The 25,305-nt window shown below is 43.2% G+C and overlaps 2 long non-coding RNA genes across 2 annotated transcripts in view; one reads left to right on the forward strand and one right to left on the reverse strand.

Annotated features, from left to right (window-relative positions):
- LOC113127397 (uncharacterized) lies at positions 1–1,020 on the forward strand. The gene is made up of 2 exons (XR_003295418.1): positions 1–309; positions 978–1,020. It is a non-coding gene; the product is annotated as an uncharacterized LOC113127397 (long non-coding RNA).
- Positions 999–25,305, reverse strand: part of LOC113127399 (uncharacterized) — a 27,271-nt gene continuing 2,964 nt past the window's right edge. Inside the window, exon 2 of the long non-coding RNA XR_003295420.1 lies at positions 999–1,039. This is a non-coding gene — a long non-coding RNA (uncharacterized LOC113127399). The remainder of the gene's footprint in view (positions 1,040–25,305) is intronic.

Consider the following 25,305-nt stretch of genomic DNA (forward strand, 5'->3'; position numbering starts at 1 on the left):
AGCTAACCGGCTAACCGGCTGGGCAGTTGGCAGACGGACGCCACGTGTGAGAGTCGCGGTCACGTCAGGGCGAATTGTCCAACATGTATATGAAAGAAAACGACTCTCTGTACCTTTGTCGTTGTCACGACAATAACAAGAAAGGTCTAGAGAGGCCGGGGGGGAAGACACGGGGTTCATAGTCAGGTGCAGTAATTGTTTTCGTGTTTTTCATGTTTTGATGAAGGTACGGAGCACGGGGGACGGAGGGACACCCGGGGCCCGATCCAGACGGAGTCGTCGACCTCCAGGAAAGGACGTCGCTGAGCGGTGAGTGTTAGAGTAAAGGACAGCGTATGTCGTAAGGTGTGGGTTTGTAGTTCTGAAAGTTTGTGTTCAGACAAACTAGTTACCGAGAAGCCGTTTAGGTCAATGCATTGGAATATTTGAGTAGCACATACATGTTATACCTTTATCTGCAGTCATCTCCTAGCCTTAGTCATGTCAGTAGCCCAGTCAGTTAACTATGTCAGTGGTTGTTTCTTTCCAAATCATATGCAGTCAATGTATTTCAGTAGATGTGATAGATGAGCAAAGGTTTAGAAAAGTGTTAAGACTCCAGGGAAAGAACAGTGTAGGAGAGGGTGTGAATAGATGTGCTACTTGTGATGTTTGTTCTTTCTAATAAAGTGACATGTAAAATCTGACTCTTTTGTCCTCATCATTGTAACTAACTGTAGCATGAGACAGCCCTTTACTCTTTCATACTCACATTGCTAATTGTCTAGTTATGTGGGAAAGGTTATGTAGTGGTGGTAGAGAACAGAAATGTGTTATTGACCACATAGTGTGTTTCATTGTTTGTGAGCATCATGTGCCCCTCATTTATATCAGACAAAAATAAAAACCTTAATTTGAAGAAGCAGTAAGCAGATGGAATAAGTGTAAATCATCTTTATTGGTGGAACAAATGTTAACAGTTTGTGTTGTCATTGCAGGATCCATTCAGAGGCCTTTTGGTTCCTGCTGCTGCCCCAGAGGAAAAAAGCATCAAGGTATCCTGAATATGGAACATTGAAAAAAGAACTTTAATAAAAACTGAAGTGTCTAAAAATGGAAGAAGTTTGTGTTTTTTGTGTTTAGACAAAAATGAAGTTAAGTTTAACATTTACTTAAAACTTTATTAACTTAAAAAGTGCTTTTTGAAGTGTCACATTCAAGTCAAATCACTTCACAACAACACACAGACCTTTAAGGCCAAAAGTTGCAAAGTCATTTCACTTCAATGCACAAAGCTGCTTCATCCAAATCAAACTCATCTTTGCTCTGGACTGCAACACTGACAAAGTAGCAAACATCCAAGTCAAGTCACTTTGCAACCACAGGTACACTTCCTGGTCTTTGTGTTGCAAAAATGACTTCACTTCGATGGCTGTTCCTTTGTCATCCAAAGCAAACTTTTTTTTTTTTGTAAGGCAGGAATGAAGAGTCCAGGAAACCTGAAATGAAAAGAAAGAAAGTTCAATTTTACTATGGATTGAGGTTGATAAGAGAAATGTTTACTTTTTCTGTGATACTGACTATCTCCACCTGTAATAAAATACAAAACAGGTTTCTAAACACTGCAAACAAGCAGTTCACAAGGTAGCCAACAGCTTCTCCAGACCAAAACAGTATTTCCGGAAGAGGAAGCCTCAGCTACAATCCTGAGACAAAGGAAACGGAGGGAAAAAAAACTAAACTGCTCCGTCGCACGTCTCTGAAATTAAAAACAATTATTAATTAAATTAACATTATTAAGCTGCTCCAAACACTCGTCTTTCTTTGCCCACGGCTGCCGAACCTGCGACCTTCCGCCACCTCCTGTAGAGAGGACACCAATCTCCTTTTTACTTCCTCTGTTTTCCGACACCACCTGTCAAAACACCTGCACAGTTCGTGAGGCTGCTGTCGGAAGTTCAGACTACATTCATTCCTTCCGCCCGTGACGGACACATCCGGTGCCATGTCACGTTCCCGACACAAACCCCGCCCTCCTCTACAGCAAAAAAGAAAAACCACGTTATTTCTGCTTCTCTTGTCTGTAAAACAAACAAAGATCTTCGTCCACAACCGCCATTAAAAACATGCGGGGACTCCGGGTCTGCTGCGCGACTCCAACCCGCTTCAGCACCTGAAACAAACTCCGTTAACACCTGCTACAAACATTTAGCTCCGACGATAAACACACACTCTGCCTTCTCCGCCGACCTGTAGGAAACAAACACATTAAACAAAGAAACACTCCTCACAAACCGCCAGCCCCGGACTCCAAAACTGACGCTGTTTGCCGTCGTCCCGCAGTCACACCTGCAAACCAAAAACCAAACCAAACTTTCATGCCGGTTTCGTCCTCAGCGGAACGAAAAGCCCGAACTCTGCAAACAAAACACAACATGTCAGAAACAAGTTCAACTGAGCGTCGACTCGTCAAACGATCGACCAGCTCACGCCGAACGTACCGCAACCGTCTGAACCTGGACCTTAAATGAGGCCCGGGCCCGCCCGCAGACGCTTAAATACACGCTCAGCCACGTGACTGAGCCGCCGTCCAATCGCACGTGAATCCTTTCTACGCATGCGCCGTACTGATGTGTCGTTCGTGAACGAAACGGCTCTGAGAGCAGGCTGTTTGACGTGAACGACGGGAGCCGGCTATGTCAATGACCAAACTAAGGCAGAACGTAGAGTCTGCAAGACTAAAATCTCACATAGATCTGGCTTGTAAATAGTTAAACGTTTGTTTTTGCACTTTCTAATTGATTTCTTTATCACACTGTAGAGTGTATAAATAAAGGTGGACTTATATAATAAACAGCTCATATAGTGCATGTTTTTTCACATTACTTGCGCATAGTTTTACATTATTGCTGGTAATAAATGAATTTAAACACCAAAAAATCTGAAGAGCCACGGAAAGAACCGTCTGTCTTAGTGAGCCGAGCCAAAAGAGCCGGAAATCACATGACTAATGCGCCGCACGTTTTCCACATTACTGATTATCTCTCGGCCACGCCCCGACTCCTGATTGGGAGCCGCTATGTCTCTCTCTCTCTCTCTCTCTCTCTCTCTCTCTCTGTACCTTCTGCAGGTGTCCCTGGTCCTGGAGCTGTATATTGCTGATGTGCAGTTACTGGCCCCACCAACCTGCAATGTCTATTTGTTGTTTATTGTTGCTGTTCTCTTCTCTCTCCTCTGTCCACTCAGCCCAACCGGTCGAGGCAACCGGTCGAGGCAGATGGCCGCCCAGACTGAGCCCAGTTCTGCTGGAGGTTTCTGCTATCGCCAAGTGCTTGGTCATAAGGGATTTGTTGGGGTTTTTTTGTAAAGTGCCTTGAGATGATTTGTATTGTGATTTGGCGCTATACAAATAAATACACTGAATTGAATAAACAGGACGGGCAACAAACATCTGTGAGTTTATAAAGCAAACTGAACTCTCATCATCAAAACTTCTCAAGCTAGATTTGGTCCACTGAACTTTCTACTGCACACCTTGACTTTGGAGTTTCAAAGCAGATCTTGAATAACAAATTCTGCCAGCTGTGCCTGTTGGCTTTGTTAGATCCCTTGAATCTTTTCCTTTGGAAATGGCTTCACAAACTGCAACAGAGGTTGTGTAATTTCCAACCAACAGTTTTCCAATAAATTTTCTTTCATAAAGGTTTCAATGATCAGTGTTTGCTGAAACTGTTTTAAAGAGATGCTGATTTAATGGTGATTTTGCACTTTGTCCTGATGTTTCCTATTATTTAGTCCACCCTGATACAAACGAGGTGCAACAAACAACTCCCATCATCAAAACTTCTCAAACTCAACTTGGTCTACAGCACACCTATCCCCCCCTTCACCTCCCTGACCCTTCCCCTTCATACCTGCTCCTTGAACTTAAAATCTCTAGCCTTTCTAACAGCACTCTAACACCCAGAAATATCAACATCACTGCTCTCAGAGCTTTTCTGAATGCTTTACTTTTGATTAGCTATGTCATCCAATCCCAGCAAAAAAAAGACTGTCTTGTTAGAGGTTTGGGGCCTGTTGGTTCAAGTCTCAATCAGTAAATTTTGTTAACTCAGGATGTCATCTCATGTCTGATATAACAAAAACATTCTTGCATCAGCTGTCAAACGGTTCTCTAGTGGTAAAATGAGGGATTTGGGACCTGAAGGTTACAGGTTCAAACCTCACTCACATCTTTTTGTGGGCACCCATCAAGTCAATAAATGTAAAAAATTAACTAGTACAACACATCCACATCAAGACAGTGATGGCTCAGTGTTAAAGCTAGCAGCTTGGAACTTGTAGGTTGTAGGTTCAGCCTTACCTTATGGCTTTCTGGTCACCGATCATGTCAATAAATGTTAAATATGACTACAACACCAACGTAGTATGGAGACAGTGATGGTGTAGTGGTACAGGCAACAGTTTCTATCTCGCAGGTTTTTGGTTCAATCCTCACTTATGTCTTTTTATGGTAGACCATCATGTCAATATATGTTAAAAACGACTGACAACACCATCCTAATGTAGATGAAATGGTGGCTTAGAGATAGAGTGTTGGATTGGGGGCCTGTTGGTTGTGGGTTCAAGCCCTACTTATAAAATTCTTGTGGTAAACCATGAATTCGATACATGTTAAATATGACTGACGACAACACTTAATGTGGAGAAAGTGATGGCTTAGTGGTACAGTCAGCAGTTTGTATCTTGCAAGTTGTTGGTTCAATCCTTACATGCAAATCTTTATGGTAAACCATCATGCCAATAAATGTTAAATACGACTGACAACAGCATACTAGTGTAGATGAAATGGCAGCTTAGAGATAGAGTGTTGGGTTGGGGACCAGTTGGTTGTGGGTTCAAGCCTTACTTATAACTTCTTGTGGTAAACCATGAATTCGATACATGTTAAATATGACCGACGACAACTACTAATGTGGAGAAAGTGATGGCTCAGTGGCAGAGGTGACGGGCTGACAATCATAAGGTTAAGGGTTCAAGGCCTGGTGGAGAGAGCGATGGAAGCAAAACTAGGGGAGAAAATTGCCATAAAAACTAAAAAAAAGTGTGTTTTTTAAAAAAAATTTATTTTAATTCCTGTCCCTGCCTCGACAGCCACTTTCCTTGCTTGGACCGCGACTGTCCCTGCCTCGATCGACACTTTCCCTGCTGGCACCGCGACTGTCCCTGCCTCGACCGACACTTTCCCTGCTGGCACCGCGACTGTCCCTGCCTGAACACTGCCCCAACCGGGCCTCGAACTCACAACAACAATGCACAACCACCCACTTCTTCAACAGCACATCAACACACAACGCCACAGGGCGAGAGCCTGAATGATTGGTGTTTTTACAGGTTTTCTGTGTATTTTAGTTGGACTAAAGACTAATAAAGATAGTTTCACCAGGAATTGAACCCCTGACCTTCACGTATGAAAACCACTTTGTAACCAACCAAGCTACTCGGCTATACAGGCAGCAGCCAAACAAAATGCATTATCTTAGTGGGGACCTAATCCACAACCTCAAACTTTAAACACACACAAACCATGAGCTATTCTGTTAAAGACCTACCACTTTCTAATCCAATCCGTCATAAATGCTGCACTTTGTCGTGATGTATTATTTATTTAGTCCACACACTGATATACACAGGACGGGCAACAGACAAACATCTATTTTAGTTGCATTAAACACAAATAAAATAGTTGTCCCCACCTGGGGTCGAACCTACATCCTTTGAGTTATAAGGTAGGTCTTTAACCAACTGAGCTTGGTGAAAGAGCTTTCTCTTGATGTCTCCTGTTATTTAGTCCGTATAAACACTCATCAACACTCACATCTTCTTGTGGGCACCCATCAAGTCAATAAATGTAAAAAATTAACTAGTACAACCTGTCCACATGAAGACAGTGATGGCTCAGTGTTAAAGCTAGCGGCTCAGAACCAGTAGGTTGGAGGTTCAACCTTCCCTTCTGGCTTTCTGGTCACCGATCATGTCAATAAATATTAAATATGACTGACCACATCAACTTAGTATGGCGACAGTGATGGCGTAGTGGTGCAGGCAGCAGTTTCTATCATGCAGGTTGTTGGTTCAATCCTCACTTATGTCTTTTTATGGTAACCCATAAAGACAAATGTTAAATATGACTGACAACAGCCTACTAATGTAGATGAAAGAGTGGCTTAGAGATAGCGTGTTGGGTTTGGGGCCTATTGGTTGTGGGTTCAAGCCTTACTTATAATTTCTTGTGGTAAACCATGAATTCGATACATGTTAAATATGACCGACGACAACAACTAATGTGGAGAAAGTGATGGCATAGTGGTACAGTCAGCAGTTTCTATGTCGCAGGTTGTTGGTTCAATCCTCACTTGTGAATCTTTATGGTAAACCATCATGTCAATAAATGTTAAATACGACTGACAACAGCATACTAATGTAGATGAAATGGTGGTTTACAGATAGAGTGTTGGGTTGGGGTTCCTATTATTTAGTCCTGCCTTGACCGGTTGGGATGAGTGGGCAGAGGAGAGAGAAGAGAACAGCAACAATAAACAACAAATAGACACTGCAGGTTGGTGGGGCCAGTAACTGCACATCAGCAATATACAGCTCCAGGACCAGGGACACCTGCAGAAGGTACAGAGAGAGAGAGAGAGAGAGAGAGACAGAGAGAGAGAGAGAGAGAGACAAAGCGGCTCCCAATCAGGAGTCGGGGCGTGGCCGAGAGATAATCAGTAATGTGGAAAACGTGCGGCGCATTAGTCATGTGATTTCCGGCTCTGTTGGCTCGGCTCACTAAAACAGACGGTTCTTTCCGTGGCTCTTCAGATTTTTTGGTGTTTAAATTCATTTATCACCAACACTAATGTAAAAAAACATGCACTATATGAACTGTTGATTATATAAGTCCACCTTTATTTATACACTCTACAGTGTGATAAAAAAATCAATTAGAAAGTGCAAAATGAAACGTTTCACTATTTACAAGCCAGATCTATATGAGATTTTAGTCTTGCAGACTCTACGTTCTGCCTTAGTTTGGTCATTGACATAGCCGGCTCCCGTCGTTCACGTCAAACAGCCTGCTCTCAGAGCCGTTTCGTTCACGAACGACACATCAGTACGGCGCATGCGTAGAAAGGATTCACGTGCGATTGGACGGCGGCTCAGTCACGTGGCTGAGCGTGTATTTAAGCGTCTGCGGGCGGGGCCGGGCCTCATTTAAGGTCCAGGTTCAGACGGTTGCGGTACGTTCGGCGTGAGCTGGTCGATCGTTTGACGAGTCGACGCTCAGTTGAACTTGTTTCTGACATGTTGTGTTTTGTTTGCAGAGTTCGGGCTGTTCGTTCCGCTGAGGACGAAACCGGCATGAAAGTTTGGTTTGGTTTTTGGTTTGCAGGTGTGACTGCGGGACGACGGCAAACAGCGTCAGTTTTGGAGTCCGGGGCTGGCGGTTTGTGAGGAGTGTTTCTTTGTTTAATGTGTTTGTTTCCTACAAGTCGGCGGAGAAGGCAGAGTGTGTGTTTATCGTCGGAGCTAAATGTTTGTAGCAGGTGTTAACGGAGTTTGTTTCAGGTGCTGAAGCGGGTTGGAGTCGCGCAGCAGACCCGGAGTCCCCGCATGTTTTTAATGGCGGTTGTGGACGAAGATCTTTTTGTTTTGCAGACAAGAGAAGCAGAAATAACGTGGTTTTTCTTTTTTGCTGTAGAGGAGGGCGGGGTTTGTGTCGGGAACGTGACATGGCACCGGATGTGTCCGTCACGGGCGGAAGCAATGAATGTAGTCTGAACTTCCGACAGCAGCCTCACGAACTGTGCAGGTGTTTTGACAGGTGGTGTCGGAAAACTGAGATCGGTGTGTGTAAAGTGTTGGTGTCCTCTCTACAGGAGGTGGCGGAAGGTCGCAGGTTCCGCAGCCGTCGGCAAAGAAAGACGAGTGTTCGGAGCAGCTTAATAATGTTCATTTAATAATTTTTAATTTCAGAGACGTACGACGGAGCAGTTTAGTTTTTTTTCCCTCCGTTTCCTTTGTCTCAGGATTGTAGCTGAGGCTTCCTCTTCCGGAAATACTGTTTTTGTTTTTCAGGTGAAATAACGAGTCCTGGAGAAGCTGTTGGCTACCTTGTGAACTGCTTGTTTGCAAGGTAACTTTTATTAAAGTGAGTACAAGACGAGCAGTGTTTAGAAACATGTTTTGTATTATAAAAGTAAACATTTCTCTTATCAACCCCAATCCATAGTAAAAAAATTTTTTTTTTTCCATTTCAGGTTTCCTGGACTCTTCATTCCTGCCTTACAAAAAAAAAAAAGTTTGCTTTGGATGACAAAGGAACAGCCATCGAAGTGAAGTCATTTTTGCAACACAAAGACCAGGAAGTGTACCTGTGGTTGCAAAGTGACTTGACTTGGATGTTTGCTACTTTGTCAGTGTTGCAGTCCAGAGCAAAGATGAGTTTGATTTGGATGAAGCAGCTTTGTGCATTGAAGTGAAATGACTTTGCAACTTTTGGCCTTAAAGGTCTGTGTGTTGTTGTGAAGTGATTTGACTTGAATGTGACACTTCAAAAAGCACTTTTTAAGTTAATAAAGTTAAGTAAATGTTAAACTTTAATTTTACGTTTACTTAAAACTTTAAGTCTAATATTTAACTTCATTTTTCTTGTCCAAACAGAAACACAAAAATTTCTTCAATTTTTAGACACTTCAGTTTTTATTAAAGTTCTTTTACCTTTTTCAATGTTCCATATTCAGGATACCTTGATGCTTTTTTCCTCTGGGGCAGCAGCAGGAACCAAAAGGCCTCTGAATGGATCCTGCAATGACAACACAAACTGTTAACATTTGTTCCACCAATAAAGATGATTTACACTTATCCCATCTGCTTATCTAATTACTGCTTCTTCAAATTAAGGTTTTTATTTTTTTTTGTCTGATATAAATATGAGGGGCACAAGATGCTCACAAACAATGAAACACACTATGTGCTCAATAACACATTTCTGTTCTCTACCACCACTACATAACCTTTCACACCTAAACTCCCTTCTTTCCCACATAATTAGACAATTAGCCCTGTACTCTTTCATACTCACATTGCTGTCTCATGCTACAGTTAATTACAATGATCAGGACAAAAGAGTCAGATTTTACATGTCACTTTATTAGAAAGAACAAACATCACAAGTAGCACATCTATTCACACCCTCTCCTACACTGTTCTTTCCCTGGAGTCTTAACACTTTTCTAAACCTTTGCTCATCTATCACATCTACTGAAATACATTGACTGCATATGATTTGGAAAGAAACAACCACTGACATAGTTAACTGACTGGGCTACTGACATGACTAAGGCTAGGAGATGACTGCAGATAAAGGTATAACATGTATGTGCTACTCAAATATTCCAATGCATTGACCTAAACTAGTTTGAACAAAAACTTTCAGAACTACAAACCCACACCTTACGATATACGCTGTCCTTTATTCTAACACTCACAGCTCAGCGACGTCCTTTCCTGGAGGTCGACGACTCCGTCTGGATCGGGCCCCGGGTGTCCCTCCGTCCCCCGTGCTCCGTACCTTCATCAAAACATGAAAAACACGAAAACAATTACTGCACCTGACTATGAACCCCGTGTCTTCCCCCCCGGCCTCTCTAGACCTTTCTTGTTATTGTCGTGACAACGACAAAGGTACAGAGAGTCGTTTTCTTTCATATACATGTTGGACAATTCGCCCTGACGTGACCGCGACTCTCACACGTGGCGTCCGTCTGCCAACTGCCCAGCCGGTTAGCCGGTTAGCTGGTTAGCTAGCCGCCATCCTCCGCCGCCACGACCTTGTCCCCAAACGTCCATCTACGCGGTCCGACCGTCCAACTAAAGCCGAGTGTGTCTCCTCTGTCTCCGCCACACGACGAGCCGCCGCCAACACCGAATCTCCGCCGTTACTGAGCCAAACGCGGGTCGCTGCGGCTCTTCCGCCTGGCTCCGCCGAATGTCAAAGAGGAAGCGACGCTTTCCGAAGGGATTTATGGGAGGAAGTGGATCCTCTCTTCCTCAGCCATTTTCTCCTGGCAGCTTGCAGCCTCGCCAAAGTTGCTTTACCGCCGCCTACTGACCCGCGGTGTGAACTTCATTCAGCATTATTCTTATTATCTATATTTAGATCCGATTTCTAATATTTATTATGACTCGCTGTGTTCACTCTTTGTCTAAAACACCTTCCATGTCACTGGCTGTCACTCCCTCCGTCTCTCCTTTTATCCGACTAACATACATTTCCAGACTCCATTCATACTAAAGATCCAATGGTCCTGTCCGTAGCCTGTTATTATCACATTCCGCTTTATGGGCCAAGATTGAGATTTGACTCCGGTTCACTAAGCTCTCTCTATGTACAAGAATTACGATAAAATTAAACTTTTTTTTAAAGATACAAAGAAGTTCGCGGTTTCCAAGCGTTGGCCGGTCAACAAGGGCGCCACCTGCTGGACAAATCAACTATGGCGACATCTGCTGGTCGACGTCTAAGATTACACGTCTATGTGATATTGGAATGTTCCAAACATTTAATGTCTATGGCAGAGTCAATACCAAGACTTTGTTTGGCTGTCAAATCAAACACCTCTGTTTGGATCAATTTGGACACTTTGAGAAGCTATAAATGATCTGGCAAAAAACATTCATGGTTTAGTTATTGAAGTCATGATTTTAAAAAATAACAAAAAATGCACCCAACGCTGATATCGTAAATATCACGTTTATTGTATATCATATATTCCTGTAGCTACACACAAACACAGTTACATAATTAGACACAGAAATGGCACATTTAAAGGGAACAGTAACGCTTCTTCAATAAAGTGTGAAAAACTCAACCCATATGCATAAGTTCACTTTACTATTGTAAAGACTACACACAAGATATGATTGTATCTTCACAAACTTGGACACATAATGTTAAACACAGCTAATGATGACACATTGCTTCACCGGTCAAATGAGTTATAAGGAATAAGACAACATCACTAATACAAACTTTAATATAGTACTTAAATTCAAGTACAATAAACTTTAATAATGAGCCACTTTAATTAATACTGATTGATTTGATTTGATTATCGAAATCTTATATTTTCTTATAAAAATTTATTCTTTGGATGACTAATCTCCAGACTGTTGTATATAATGTATACAATATACACTACATGTATATCATATAATAAACTTTGCATCTTCTTCTTAGATGTATATTCTCTACTCTCACTATACATATGTTTAACTTCAATATATTAATCACTTGATAATGTCTGATCTTTATTTAGAAGTCCCAGAAGGCCAGGCCGCCCACCTGCTGCAGAGCCATCTCTTTTACCTGCAGGCTTAAGTGGCACCACTGGTTCCCTAACGAGCGCTCGAAGCAAACCAGCACCACCTTCAGAGCTGGAAAGGGAAGAAAGAAGGCAAGAGGATTAGAAGAGAAAGTGGTGGGAACAAGAAAAGCCATCGGCTGATGTCATTTCTCATTCACACCCAGATATGCAGCCTGACTGGTGGACTCAGCTAAATCTTCTCTGCGCAGATCCTTCCCTGTGTCGCCGGGGGTGGAGCAGTGAGCTGGGGAAGCATCCAGCATGAAGTTTTTGGTGCGAGAGGCGGAGATGATCCGAGGAGGCAAAAGGATATTGATGACTGTCTACAGCAGCAGGAAGATCTCGGGCTGCTCCAGGTGGGGGCTGTCTGCAAAGAAAACACCACAGACGCCCAGGTACAGCCGATCTGCTATTGCTTTTTGGCCATTTCAATCGCAGAGTGTCTCTATAAAGACCTACTGTGGGATCGACAATGTCATTTTATGGAGGAACAACCTGCACGGATCAAAGTCATTGATTTTACAACATAGTTTCATTATACGGTAGGTGAACGGACATGTTTATACTAGATCGTCCCTAAGATTTCTAATCTGTTTACAAGGTAACCAGCAATAACAGTGCAGACCAGAAACAGAACACTTAAAAGACTTCATGCTGCCACAAGACCAGAAATAAACTAGCAGAAATGAACCAGAAAAACCAGAAAACCAGAAATAAACTTTATTTGTATAGCACCAAATCACAATACAATGATCTCAAGGCACTTTACAAAAACTAAAAACCCAACAAATCCCTTATGAGCAAGCACTTGGCGACAGCAGAAACCTCCAGCAGAACCGGGCTCAGTCTGGGCGGCCATCTGCCTCGACCGGTTGGGGTGAGTGGACAGAGGAGAGAGAAGAGAACAGAACAGAGAGAGAGAGAGAGGGAGAGAGAGAGAGAGACAGAGAGAGCGAGAGAGCACAAAGTTAGTGACATTCAACCCATATATATGAGGAGGACAGGAGTTTAGTATGTGTCAGGAAATTCTGTGAAATTTTGCAGCTGCCTGCTGTGAAAATGAAGCAGTAGTGTCATATGTGGAGAAGTTGTGGTGAAAAGTGAAACGTGAATGATAAACATTTTTGGGTCATGTACTGAAAGTGTGGTAAAACTGAAGCATCAGTATAAGAAGTGCTAAAAATCCGATGATGAATGAAGAGCTGGTATAAAGGACTAAAATGAGGTGTTTAATGTGAAATAAAGTCCAAGTCCAAGAAATGGTTTAGTGTAGATGTGATGAGAAATAAGAGGTCGGTTATTTTAGGAATACATCTGTGACTATAGAATCAGTGAGATGACGTCATCTGTAGGCGTATGAAGGTCATAGGGTCAGGTGCAATGAGGCTCTTGAGGGGGCGTGGCCGAGAGATAATCAGTAATGTGGATTTGGCTCGGCTCACTAAAAACAGCCGGTTCTTTCCGTGGCTCTTCAGATTTTTTGGTGTTTAAATTCATTTATTACCGACGATAATGTAAAACTATGCGCAACTAATGTGAAAAAACATGCACTATATGAACTGTTTATTATATAAATCCACTGCTTTAGGCAGTATATGGTACCAGCCTGAAAACAATTGCACATTGTATTTATTAACTTATTTAAGTATGATGAGGACTGTACTGTACATTTATATTAGAAAGTGCAAAAACAAACGTTTCACTATTTACAAGCCAGATCTATATGAGATTTTAGTCTTGCAGACTCTACGTTCTGCCTTAGTTTGGTCAATATAATTGAAATGTGTCCAGATTTTGCTGCGTTTTCTGTTGTCACTCATTTTCTCACTTTTTTTTAACTGTGTGTGTAACTCCGCCCTTCCCCTCTCTGCTCAGCGCAGACAGAGACGCCACACATGTCAATCAAATGCGGATTGAAGAGAAAAGCGACAGAGAGAGAGAGAGAGAGAGAGAGAGAGAGAGAGAGAGAGAGAAACAAAGTGGCTCCCGTCGTTCACGTCAACCAGCCTGCTCTCAGAGCCGTTTCGTTCGCGACTCTTTCTACGGCACATGCGTAGAAAGGATTCGCGTGCGATTCGTCCCTGTCCAGCTTCTCCAGAATTGTCGGCCAGTCCTGTCAGCAGTCCTTCGACTTTCAAAGTCCCGCTGTCAGCGCCACTCTACTCATTCATTCAACAAAATAAGGTATGAAGTAACAGAGACTAAACTTTCATTTCTGTCCATAGTTTATAGCTAATTTTCTAACAGTCATGATTCTTAATGACGCTATAATGTTAATGGTCGCAAGCAAGAAGCGGCGGAGTCACGTGTTTATCTCATCTTACACAGTGAAAATGTTGACGATGTGATAGTGTTTTAGCTGTGTAGTTAGACATTGTTAGCCACCGGAGCTGTTTAACACTTTAGGCCAGGGGTGTCAAACTCATTTTAGGTCAGGGGCCATATGGAGGAAAATCTATTCCCAAGTGGGCCGGACCGGACCGGACCGGACCGAGAAGGCAGCTGGATCCGGGCCAGCTAACAGGTGTAGGCCTACTTGCTCAGCCCCGGTATAAACAGTTTGCCTGCTTAACATAATTGCTATTGCGACACCCAGTGGACACATTTAGAACAGCAGTTTCTTTCATTGAAAAATTGCAGCTAATTTAAACTTCAAATCATCTCGCAGGCCGGATTAAACCCGTCTGCGGGCCTGATTTGGCCCGCGGGCCGTAGGTTTGACACCCCTGCTTTAGGCAGTATATGGTACCAGCCTGAAAACAATTGCAGCCGCTGTATTTATTAACTGATGATGACTGTACTGTCCATCTTTCAGCTAACATAGATCTGAAGTTTCTCTGATCTGATGGTCAAAAACAAAGCTGAGCCATGATGTTATTTTAACTGCAGCCTCAGTCAATTTACTTTAACGTCATAACGCTGCTAAGTTATGCTGTTAAATTATATTCTCATGTTGTTTCAAGTCACATTGGGAATGAGATTTGTGTTGTATTGTCTAGTGCACCTGTCGTTACACAAGGTCTAACCTTAACTACAGTGTGTTTACTTCCTTCAAAGTCCACTGGTGCATTTGTGTGTTAGCAGAAATATCACAGACACTATGTTGTAAAAACATGCATCCATAATCAAACTAGGCAGTTGGAAGTCAAGCTTTTGTACCAGATGTTATGTTATTTTATTCAGCCTGGAAACAGACCAGCACCACAGCAAAATAAGTGTCATGATCTGTATCAGAAGGTAAAGCTGGACAGAGTGATAGGAAGTGTAAAGATAAGTCATCTTAAAAGGGGACACATTCTTTGGATTTGTTGTTAAACTGTATTACGGACTGAGAAATGTCCGATGCAGCTGAGGGGACAGACGTCTCTGTTCGGAGGAATGCAGACATGCAGCTGTGGTTTCCATGTAAAGAAGGTAATGGTCACAAAATGATCATGCTTTCCTGTTGTGTTTTGTATGACTGATTCTTTTCTGTGCACCTGTAGTCTTCCAGCTCTGCCCCCCTTCTATCACACACACCACAACCACGAACGTCAGCAGGACCCTCTTCTGCACAGACAGCAACACCGGGGCAGACACTGCTCAGGCCCAGTTGGACCTCGGCATCAGTAGAGTTATGTAAAAGTTTGTATTTTTCACATATTTTAAGAAATAACAACGTGCCACTTAAGGTTACAGGTTTTGGAGGGTCTCATGGTGCCCCTCAGTGGTTCCTCTGATTCAAGTGTGACGGCCCAGGCTGTTATAAAGACACCGTCACCTGCTCCCAGACCCAGGAAATGTATTCAGACGGCCTCTCATCTGTTTCTCCCTCCCTCTCCTGTGCTGGCAGCCACCTCGGCCTCCTCTCCCAGGACCCCCGGCCGTCACCCCAGCAGTCAATGAGCAACGTCAGGTAGGTCTTTTTGCCGCAGGTTGTACTGTGTCATGTGTGCTGTTTTTCTACTTGTGATGGTAGGATTACTTTTGATTTCCATTGTATTACTGTGTTCACTAGGCTGCAGATGAGCGTGGTGTAGAGTGGACAGCCTAGCAGAGTACTCGGTGAAACTGAGGACCTAAACTGGCCTTGATGCTCAGCAACCAGCAGGTCACCACCACTGTGTCCCTCTGGCAGAATCTTCTGCCATACAATAAGCAGCATGTGGCAAATGCTGCTTGGTATATTATTATTATTATTATTATTATTGACATGAGTGAATGTGTTGTGCTATACCGTTGTAATGACAGTTTTTTGGGCTGTTAAATTATTGATATTATTATATTACATTTTCACATTATAATATTGTATATATTTATGTTCTATATTGATTTTAATTATGTATATAATATTTTAAGATTGTAATAAAGTTTGGATTACATTTTTAAAGCATCTTTCAAGTGCTCTAATCCTTTATATCTTAGTATTACTTTTATTTAACACTGAGATTTTTTTAAAAACATGTCAAACAGTATACAATGACTAGAAACACTTTGAAAACCTGTAAAGTCATTCTTACTAATGTTAGTCACATGTTAACACAAAATGCAAACATTCAGCAGCAAACTCTTAACGCCTGGCTGTATTAGAATAGATGGAATTGATATTTCTAAAGTTAATTATATGGAATTTCAAAGTTTAAAGACACTTAGTCTGAGTTGGAGTGAAACAAACACATGCAGCGGTCGGGGATTGAACCGCTGACCTTTAGATCTATAACTCCCCCTGCTGTAGTGCAGCCAAGTGTTAAATTCTGGCTCAAATCTTACAATAACACAATGAAAATTGCATCTGACAGCGTCAACCTGGTCAGACGTTCAGTAAGAGTAATAAAAACTCTTAATCAATTTCGTTTTCTTCAAAATTTCCATTTTTTCCTCATCCCCCTTCTTCCCCCTCTTTCCTCCTTCTTCCCACCCTGTGAAAGGCTATTGTTCCCCGACGAAAAGTCGAAGGACTGCTGACAGGACTGGCCGACAATTCTGGAGAAGCTGGACAGGGACGACGGCGATTGGAGCCGCCGTCCAATCGCACGTGAATCCTTTCTACGCATGCGCCGTAGTGATGTGTCGGTCGTGAAGGACGGGAGCCACTTTGTGACTCTCTCTCTCTCTCTCTCTCTCTCTCTCTGTCGCTTTTCTCTTCAATCCGCATTTGATTGATTTGATTGACATGTGTGGGCGGATTTACACACACAGCAAACACACGAACAGGAGGGAGGGACCGAAACACAAACGGACTGGAAAGGTAGAAAAAGTTGAGAAAATGAGGGACAACAGAAAACGCAGCAAAATCTGGACACATTTCTATTATATTGACCAAACTAAGGCAGGACGTAGAGTCTGGAAGACTAAAATCTCATATAAAAAAAAGAGCCGGAATTCCCATCACTAATGGGCAGCACGTTTTCCACATTACTGATTATCTCTCGGCCACGCCCCGACTCCTGATTGGGAGCCGCTTTGTTTCTCTCTCTCTCTCTCTCTCTCTCTCTCTCTCTCTCTCTCTCTCTCTCTCTCCCTCTCTCTCTCTCTCTCTCTCTCTGTACCTTCTGCAGGTGTCCCTGGTCCTGGAGCTGTATATTGCTGATGTGCAGTTACTGGCCCCACCAACCTGCAGTGTCTATTTATTCCTCTAAATATTCCTCTTCTGTGCTACGACCGACTTCCTTCACCTTACACATTCTCACCTTTGCCGATGTTACTGTGAAGCACCGTATTAGTTAATGTTACTGCAAACCTGATGAAACACACCACCTTGTCTTAAGGAAATAAAAGCCTGTATGACTAACACAAAACACACAAGTTATTGTACTTTGCAATGACAAACCTCTGACATACCTCTTCTTATAATATACCTACTTTACCCTCTCTCTTCTCTCTATAGTCTTGACCCCCGTACAAAGGTTCTACTTCATCCAAAATGCTGCAGCCACAGTTCTGACAGGAACGGTCAACAAACATCATATTTCTGCTATATTTACCTTTTCTGATCAACAAAGCTAATGTGACCAAGATCTGTTAGTGCACTTTATTCAGCTTAGCTTTGGACAGGACTTGAACCTACCACGTGCAAGTTTCTAACCCCTGACTCTAGTCTCTGACCAGCAGATGTCACCACATTGCCTGTGCGTGTGTTATACTCTGCCACAAATCGTTCATCGTTCACAGCTCAGGCTGTGTGGCGAGCTGTACACTCGTTCTCGGATCGGTCTCTCGTTCATTTGTCACGTGACAGCTACCAAGTCACTGTCGCGCTGTTAAACAACAATGGCAGGGAGGATGCAGGACACGAGTCACTTTATTGTGGTGTGTATTTGCTTTCCTAGGTTTTCACATGGTCTGAATTGCTTGTGGCATTTTGTGTATTATAATATGTCAGCTGAAGCAAACCATGTTGTCTTCACTATATAGTGTTTGAGCACCGCGGCCATTTTTACAACGCCCACAAGAGGGCTACAGCGCCACCTGCTGAAAAATGAACGAAATGACTCAAAATGATTCGTTCAATTTACTGTTCGAGAGTTAAAGGTCTGAGTCCGTTTTTGTGCATTGTCAGGTGATGGGTGTGGTTGGACCGTCCAGTGTGGCAGACGGCTTAAATCCTAAATAATATGTTCCGTTCCATACGCCCACTATCAGGGCTAACTTCTGTTTCCTCCTTTTCCACCATCCTAGGCCTTAAAGGATGATTTCCCTCTCAGCCATGTGATCTCACCTTTCACCAATCAGGAGAGGCGTGAGGGGATGCTGCTCAACCTGCTCATTCCCTTTGTATTGACAGTGGGGTCTGGAAGCAAAGGTACAGACTTTTTTCTGATTTGAGGCAGTTCATGAAAAGTTTTTATGAAATCAATTTGGATGGTATCTAAGATCCATCGTATCTAACTTATATTTGCATTTTGTCAAGATTTATTTATTCACATGAAGTTTATTTCTGGTCCTGAGGCAGCATGAAGTCTTTTAAGTGTTCTGTTTCTGGTCTGCACTGTTATTGCTGGTTACCTTGTAAACAGATTAGAAATCTTAGGGACGATCTAGTATAAACACGTCCGTTCACCTACCGTATAATGAAACTATGTTGTAAAATCAATGACTTTGATCCGTGCAGGTTGTTCCTCCATAAAATAACAGTGTTGATCCCACAGTAGGTCTTTTCACTTTCACTTTCTCACTTTCCACTTCCTTTTGAGCACTGACCCTCATCGTCTCAGCTCATCTGCTGTGCTATCTAACCAGCCCCCTTCCTAAAAATCAAAAGAGGGCCCTTCAGCCCCAGGGCCAGGGAGCTCTGTCTCTTCTTCTGTGTTAGCTGTGAGTCTTTACAGTTGATGTGCCTTCACCAAAGTCAGCCTCTCTCCCATAGTGTTTCATACTGTTTATGTGTCTCTCAGGCTTCTCGCTAATCAAATTGGGCATCCTACTGTGGATACCAATCTGTAGGCACAAGGGGGAACTGGGTTGGCAACCATAATGACACTTTTGTTGTATTTTTTTTTGGTCCTGTTCTATGAAATTGTACTTTTCAGAAATGGATGTCAAATCTGTTTAACCCCTATCCTACACACTTCAAAAGGAATGAAGGGGAGATTTAAAAAGCTAGACACCTCCAGTTATTAGTACAAAAGTTTCTTTTCTCTGCGTTGCTACTCCAGCCCCTACTGTCCCCTGTTGTGTTTTCGGTGTATGAATCATGGCAACCTGCCCCACACCGGGCATCTTGTAGCGTAGTGTTTGTGTTGTGTATGGGTATACGTTGAAGTTAAATGTCGTCAATAGGCAGAGCTGGGGATGCGGTGGCCTTTTGGTTCCTTCGCCGTTACGTATTTCTGCGTCTTTGCGTTTGTGTCCATCTCTGTGATTGAACCAGGGTGGCCAGCGTGCAGAGCGAACCGGGCCAGCAGAACCTCCTGATACAACCTCCATTAGGAAGAAAGCGTGGCCTCAGACAGGTGAGACCCCATCATCGTTTGTCATCTTTTATACACGCACAAACACTCATACATGCATTGAGAATAATAGGGTTGATTTATAGATGTATCATGGTCTCGACTCCCAGCGTCGCGGCCCCTCCGGCCCCTTGAAAGTCCCCCACGCCGGAGGTCACGTCCACTCCCACAGTCAGCGCCGACCTCCACGGCCCTGCAAACAAGCAGGTAGGAGACAATATAAGGGGTACGCTCACTTGAATTTCATGCAATATTTCAATATCTTAAACTTGTTAATATGGAGACTCATGAAAAAATGTAAATCTTTAGTTGGATAACTACAGACAATATGCAGTGGGATCCACTGACACTATTTTCTTTAAACAAACTGAACAAGGAACAGAAGAAGAGAGAGCAGTGGGGCCTCCGCAGCAGCCTCTCCCCTCCACCCTCCATCTCCCGGCCCTCTGCCACCACCAGCGCTGCCGTCGACCCCGTTTCTTCCTCCGCCTCCTCCGGGGCCATCCAGGATCAGAGAAAGCCCCGGGGACGAGGACACGGCGGCAGTCCTTCCACGCAGTGACGCCCTGCTGCGGTTCAGCGAGGATGACAGCACAGAGAATTCCCTCCTCACCCCCCTGCTGTCTTCTCCCTCACCCTGCAGGACACCCCTGCCCCTTTCCCCTGTTGACCTGGACCTGGATGAGTCCCATGTTTGATGAGGCGACAGGTAGATTGATTCTCTATCTATTCTTTTCTCAGGCAATGACCTGAATGTATAACATAGTTTATTTTTCTGTTATGTTATGTCATCAGTGGTGTTAATGATGACATAAATAAAGATCAGACATTATCAAGTGATTAATATATAGAAGTTAAACATATGTATAGTGAGAGTAGAGTATATACATCCAAGAAGAAGATGCAAAGTTTATTATATGATATACATGTAGTGTATATTGTATACATTATATACAACAGTCTGGAGATTAGTCATCCAAAGAATGGATTTTTATAAGAAAATATAAGATTTAATTATCGATAATCAAATCAATCAGTATTAATTAAAGTGGCTCATTATTAAAGTTTATTGTACTTGAATTTAGAAGAAGAAGAAGAAGTACTTTATTAATCCCCAAGGGGAAATTCAGTTTTTACAGCAGTTATTAAATTTGAGATTATTTAAATTATATTGATTAATAGTAATTCATAAAGTAATAAAGTAATTAACTAATTATTTATTTGTCTCAACTTGTGCTGTACTATCATACTGTTTATGTGTCTCTCAGGCTTCTCGCTAATCAAATTGGGCATCCTACTGTGGATACCAATCTGTAGGCACAAGGGGGAACTGGGTTGGCAACCATAATGACACTTTTGTTGTATTTTTTTTTGGTCCTGTTCTATGAAATTGTACTTTTCAGAAATGGATGTCAAATCTGTTTAACCCCTATCCTACACACTTCAAAAGGAATGAAGGGGAGATTTAAAAAGCTAGACACCTCCAGTTATTAGTACAAAAGTTTCTTTTCTCTGCGTTGCTACTCCAGCCCCTACTGTCCCCTGTTGTGTTTTCGGTGTATGAATCATGGCAACCTGCCCCACACCGGGCATCTTGTAGCGTAGTGTTTGTGTTGTGTATGGGTATACGTTGAAGTTAAATGTCGTCAATAGGCAGAGCTGGGGATGCGGTGGCCTTTTGGTTCCTTCGCCGTTACGTATTTCTGCGTCTTTGCGTTTGTGTCCATCTCTGTGATTGAACCAGGGTGGCCAGCGTGCAGAGCGAACCGGGCCAGCAGAACCTCCTGATACAACCTCCATTAGGAAGAAAGCGTGGCCTCAGACAGGTGAGACCCCATCATCGTTTGTCATCTTTTATACACGCACAAACACTCATACATGCATTGAGAATAATAGGGTTGATTTATAGATGTATCATGGTCTCGACTCCCAGCATCGCGGCCCCTCCGGCCCCTTGAAAGTCCCCCACGCCGGAGGTCACGTCCACTCCCACAGTCAGCGCCGACCTCCACGGCCCTGCAAACAAGCAGGTAGGAGACAATATAAGGGGTACGCTCACTTGAATTTCATGCAATATTTCAATATCTTAAACTTGTTAATATGGAGACTCATGAAAAAATGTAAATCTTTAGTTGGATAACTACAGACAATATGCAGTGGGATCCACTGACACTATTTTCTTTAAACAAACTGAACAAGGAACAGAAGAAGAGAGAGCAGTGGGGCCTCCGCAGCAGCCTCTCCCCTCCACCCTCCATCTCCCGGCCCTCTGCCACCACCAGCGCTGCCGTCGACCCCGTTTCTTCCTCCGCCTCCTCCGGGGCCATCCAGGATCAGAGAAAGCCCCGGGGACGAGGACACGGCGGCAGTCCTTCCACGCAGTGACGCCCTGCTGCGGTTCAGCGAGGATGACAGCACAGAGAATTCCCTCCTCACCCCCCTGCTGTCTTCTCCCTCACCCTGCAGGACACCCCTGCCCCTTTCCCCTGTTGACCTGGACCTGGATGAGTCCCATGTTTGATGAGGCGACAGGTAGATTGATTCTCTATCTATTCTTTTCTCAGGCAATGACCTGAATGTATAACATAGTTTATTTTTCTGTTATGTTATGTCATCAGTGGTGTTAATGATGACATAAATAAAGATCAGACATTATCAAGTGATTAATATATAGAAGTTAAACATATGTATAGTGAGAGTAGAGTATATACATCCAAGAAGAAGATGCAAAGTTTATTATATGATATACATGTAGTGTATATTGTATACATTATATACAACAGTCTGGAGATTAGTCATCCAAAGAATGGATTTTTATAAGAAAATATAAGATTTAATTATCGATAATCAAATCAATCAGTATTAATTAAAGTGGCTCATTATTAAAGTTTATTGTACTTGAATTTAGAAGAAGAAGAAGAAGTACTTTATTAATCCCCAAGGGGAAATTCAGTTTTTACAGCAGTTATTAAATTTGAGATTATTTAAATTATATTGATTAATAGTAATTCATAAAGTAATAAAGTAATTAACTAATTATTTATTTGGGGGGGTTTGTGTGTACATGCGTGTGTGTGTGTGTGTGTGTGTGTGTGTGTGTGTGTGTGTGTGTGCGCGCGCGTGCGTTATTGTTTATATTGAGGAATTATAGAGTCTTATGGTCGTGGACACAAAAGACTTCCTGAATCTCTCAGTCTTGGCTTTAGGGGGAATTAGTCTGTGGCTGAATGAACTTCCCATTCGCCACAGTTCCTCATGAAGTGGGTGGGCAGAATTGTCCAGTATGGAGTTTATTTTGTCCACCATCCTCCTCTCTGCCACAGCCTCCAGACTGTCCAGTTCCAGTCCAACAACAGATTTTGCCTTCCTGATCAACTTATTTAGTCTGCTGGCCTCACCAGCCTTGATGCCACCTCCCCAGAACACAACTGCAAACAACAGTGCACTCGCTACTACAGACTGATAGAACGTCTTCAGTAGCTTGTTGCACACACCAAAAGAACAGTCTCCTGAGGAAGAACAGTCTGCTCTGTCCTTTCTTGAAGAGTGCATCTGTATTGTTTGACCAGTCCAGTTTGTTGTTAATGTGGACTCCATGGTATTTGTAGGAGTCCACAATCTCTACTTCGCTTGCCATAGACATTAAATGTTGTTTGAAAAGTTCCAATATCGCATAGACATGTAATCTTACTTAGACGTCGACCAGCAGATGTCGCCATAGTTGATTTATCCAGCAGTCTTCCAGTCCGATGTGTTCTTGATATGCAAACTGCAGGGGTCCGGAAATTCAGACACTTGGGACCTCAGGTGTCGCAGGATGAGTCTCTCAAACACTTTCATGACATGTGATGTTAGAGCGCTACTGGTCTGAAGTCACTAAGGGTATGGGGACGGGCTCTTTTTGGTAATGGGACAATACAGGAATTTTTCCATAACTTAGGCACCTTTTTGAGCCTCAGAGAGAGGTTGAAGAGTTTCTGAAAAACCTCTGCAAGCTGTCCAGCACACACCTTAAGTACTCTGGGACTGATCTCATCTGGTCCTTTTGCTTTGTTGGCCTTTAGTTTAGCTAGTTCCTTCCTCACCTGTTCTGTGGCAAAGGCTGGGCCTGTGTATTGTGTTGATGAGGAGTCAGATGGTGAGGGCAGGGGAGGAGTTATTGGAGGTGAGGTATACTTCAATGTTGTATGACTGCTGATAGAGGAGATGGCATCAGTGGGCAATGGGGCGGCAGCATTGGCAGAGATGTTGGGTGGGGGGATGTGAAGAGACCCCAAGGCATCAGCTAAGGTGGTGGAGGGAGGAGGGATGGTGTGTGAGGACACTGGGTCAGAGTAAGAAGCAGAGGTGGTGTCAAATCTATTAAAGAACAGGTTAAGTTCATTAGCAAACTTTGAGTCTCCTTCCACAGCAGTGTGCGACTTTTTACAGCCAGTCATTATTTTCATCCCATTCCACACCTCTTTGATATTGTTCTGTCTCAACTTGTGCTGTACTCTGTCTCTATAGAGCTGCTTTGCCTCCCTCAGCTTCCTCTTGAGTTCCTTCTGTGCGGCTCGGAGTTCCTCCTTGTCTCTTGCCATAAAATCCCTCTTCTTCTTGTTGAGGAGGCGTTTAATGTCCTTATTTATCCATGGCTTATTGTTGTGGAAACAATGAACTTTTTTGGATGGAACAATATTGTCCTCACAGAAGTGGATGTAATCTGTGATGCAGTGAGAGATGCCTTCGATGTCCTCACCATGAGCGTCCATGAAAAGGTCCCAGTTTGTAACCCCGAAGCACTCCTGCAGGGCCTCCTCAGCATCCTTTGACCAAACTTTCACATACCTCTTGGTAGCAGACTGCTGTCTTACTACAGGCTTGTGTGTTGGCACTAAATATATTAAGTTGTGGTCTGATCCACCAAGTGGGGGTAGGGCTGAAGAGCTGTATGCCTCCTTCACATTGGCATAAAGGAGATCGAGAATCTTATTTTCTCGTGTTGCACAGTCCACATACTGTTTGAAGTTGGTCAGAGTTCCCGAAATACTGACATGGTTAAAATCCCCATTAATTAGTATGAGGGCACTGGGGTGTTTTGTCTGGAGACCAGCGACAACTGTGTGGATGATGTCACATGCACTCTGTGCTGCAGCTGATGGAGGAATGTAAACAGTCACAACAATGGCGTGTGAGAACTCACGGGGCAGGTAGTATGGTCTCAGTCCAACCACCAACAGCTCAATGTCTGGAGTACAGATACAGTCTTTCACTGTTACATGTCCAGGGTTGCACCATTTGGAGTTAACAAAAACTGCGAGACCACCTCCTCTTTTCTTGCCGCTCTGTTTGCCTCTGTCCGCTCACACTAGTGAGAACCCAGGCAGTTCAAGCGAGCTGTCCGGTATATTTTTATTCAGCCAGGTCTCGGTGAAGCAAAGCAAGCTACACTCTCTGTACTCTCGCTGGCTGCTAGCTAAAGCTGTAAGTTCATCCACTTTGTTGCAGAGTGACCTCACATTCCCCATAATAATTTTTGGGAGAAATGGTTTAAATATCCTACGTTTTTCTCGATGCTTCACTCCTGCTCTGCAGCCCCTCCTACACCTCCTCAGGTCTTGGGGGATGTCAGGTTTTATACCAAGAAGCAGACCTGTTCCCTTGAGAGCTAACAGTTGCTCTCTTGTATAGATGCCGTTGCCACAAAAACGTATATTTTCTGATACAGTTTCCATAATCTCCATATGTCTCTCCACAGGAATTAGAAAAACCCAACTCGTCCACTTTCATCCGTTATCACAGAGAAAGCATAGATCTTGATTTGACTTGGATTAACAGACGATAATTCAGTAAAAAACTTGCAAAAAACAAACAGAGGAGCTTCTGTAACAGGCGCCATTTAAGTACTATATTAAAGTTTGTATTAGTGATGTTGTCTTATTCCTTATAAGTCACTTCACCGGTGAAGCCATGTGTCATCATTAGCTGTGTTT

Source organism: Mastacembelus armatus, chromosome 2, assembly GCF_900324485.2.
Source record: "Mastacembelus armatus chromosome 2, fMasArm1.2, whole genome shotgun sequence".
Taxonomy (NCBI): Eukaryota; Metazoa; Chordata; class Actinopteri; order Synbranchiformes; family Mastacembelidae; genus Mastacembelus; species Mastacembelus armatus.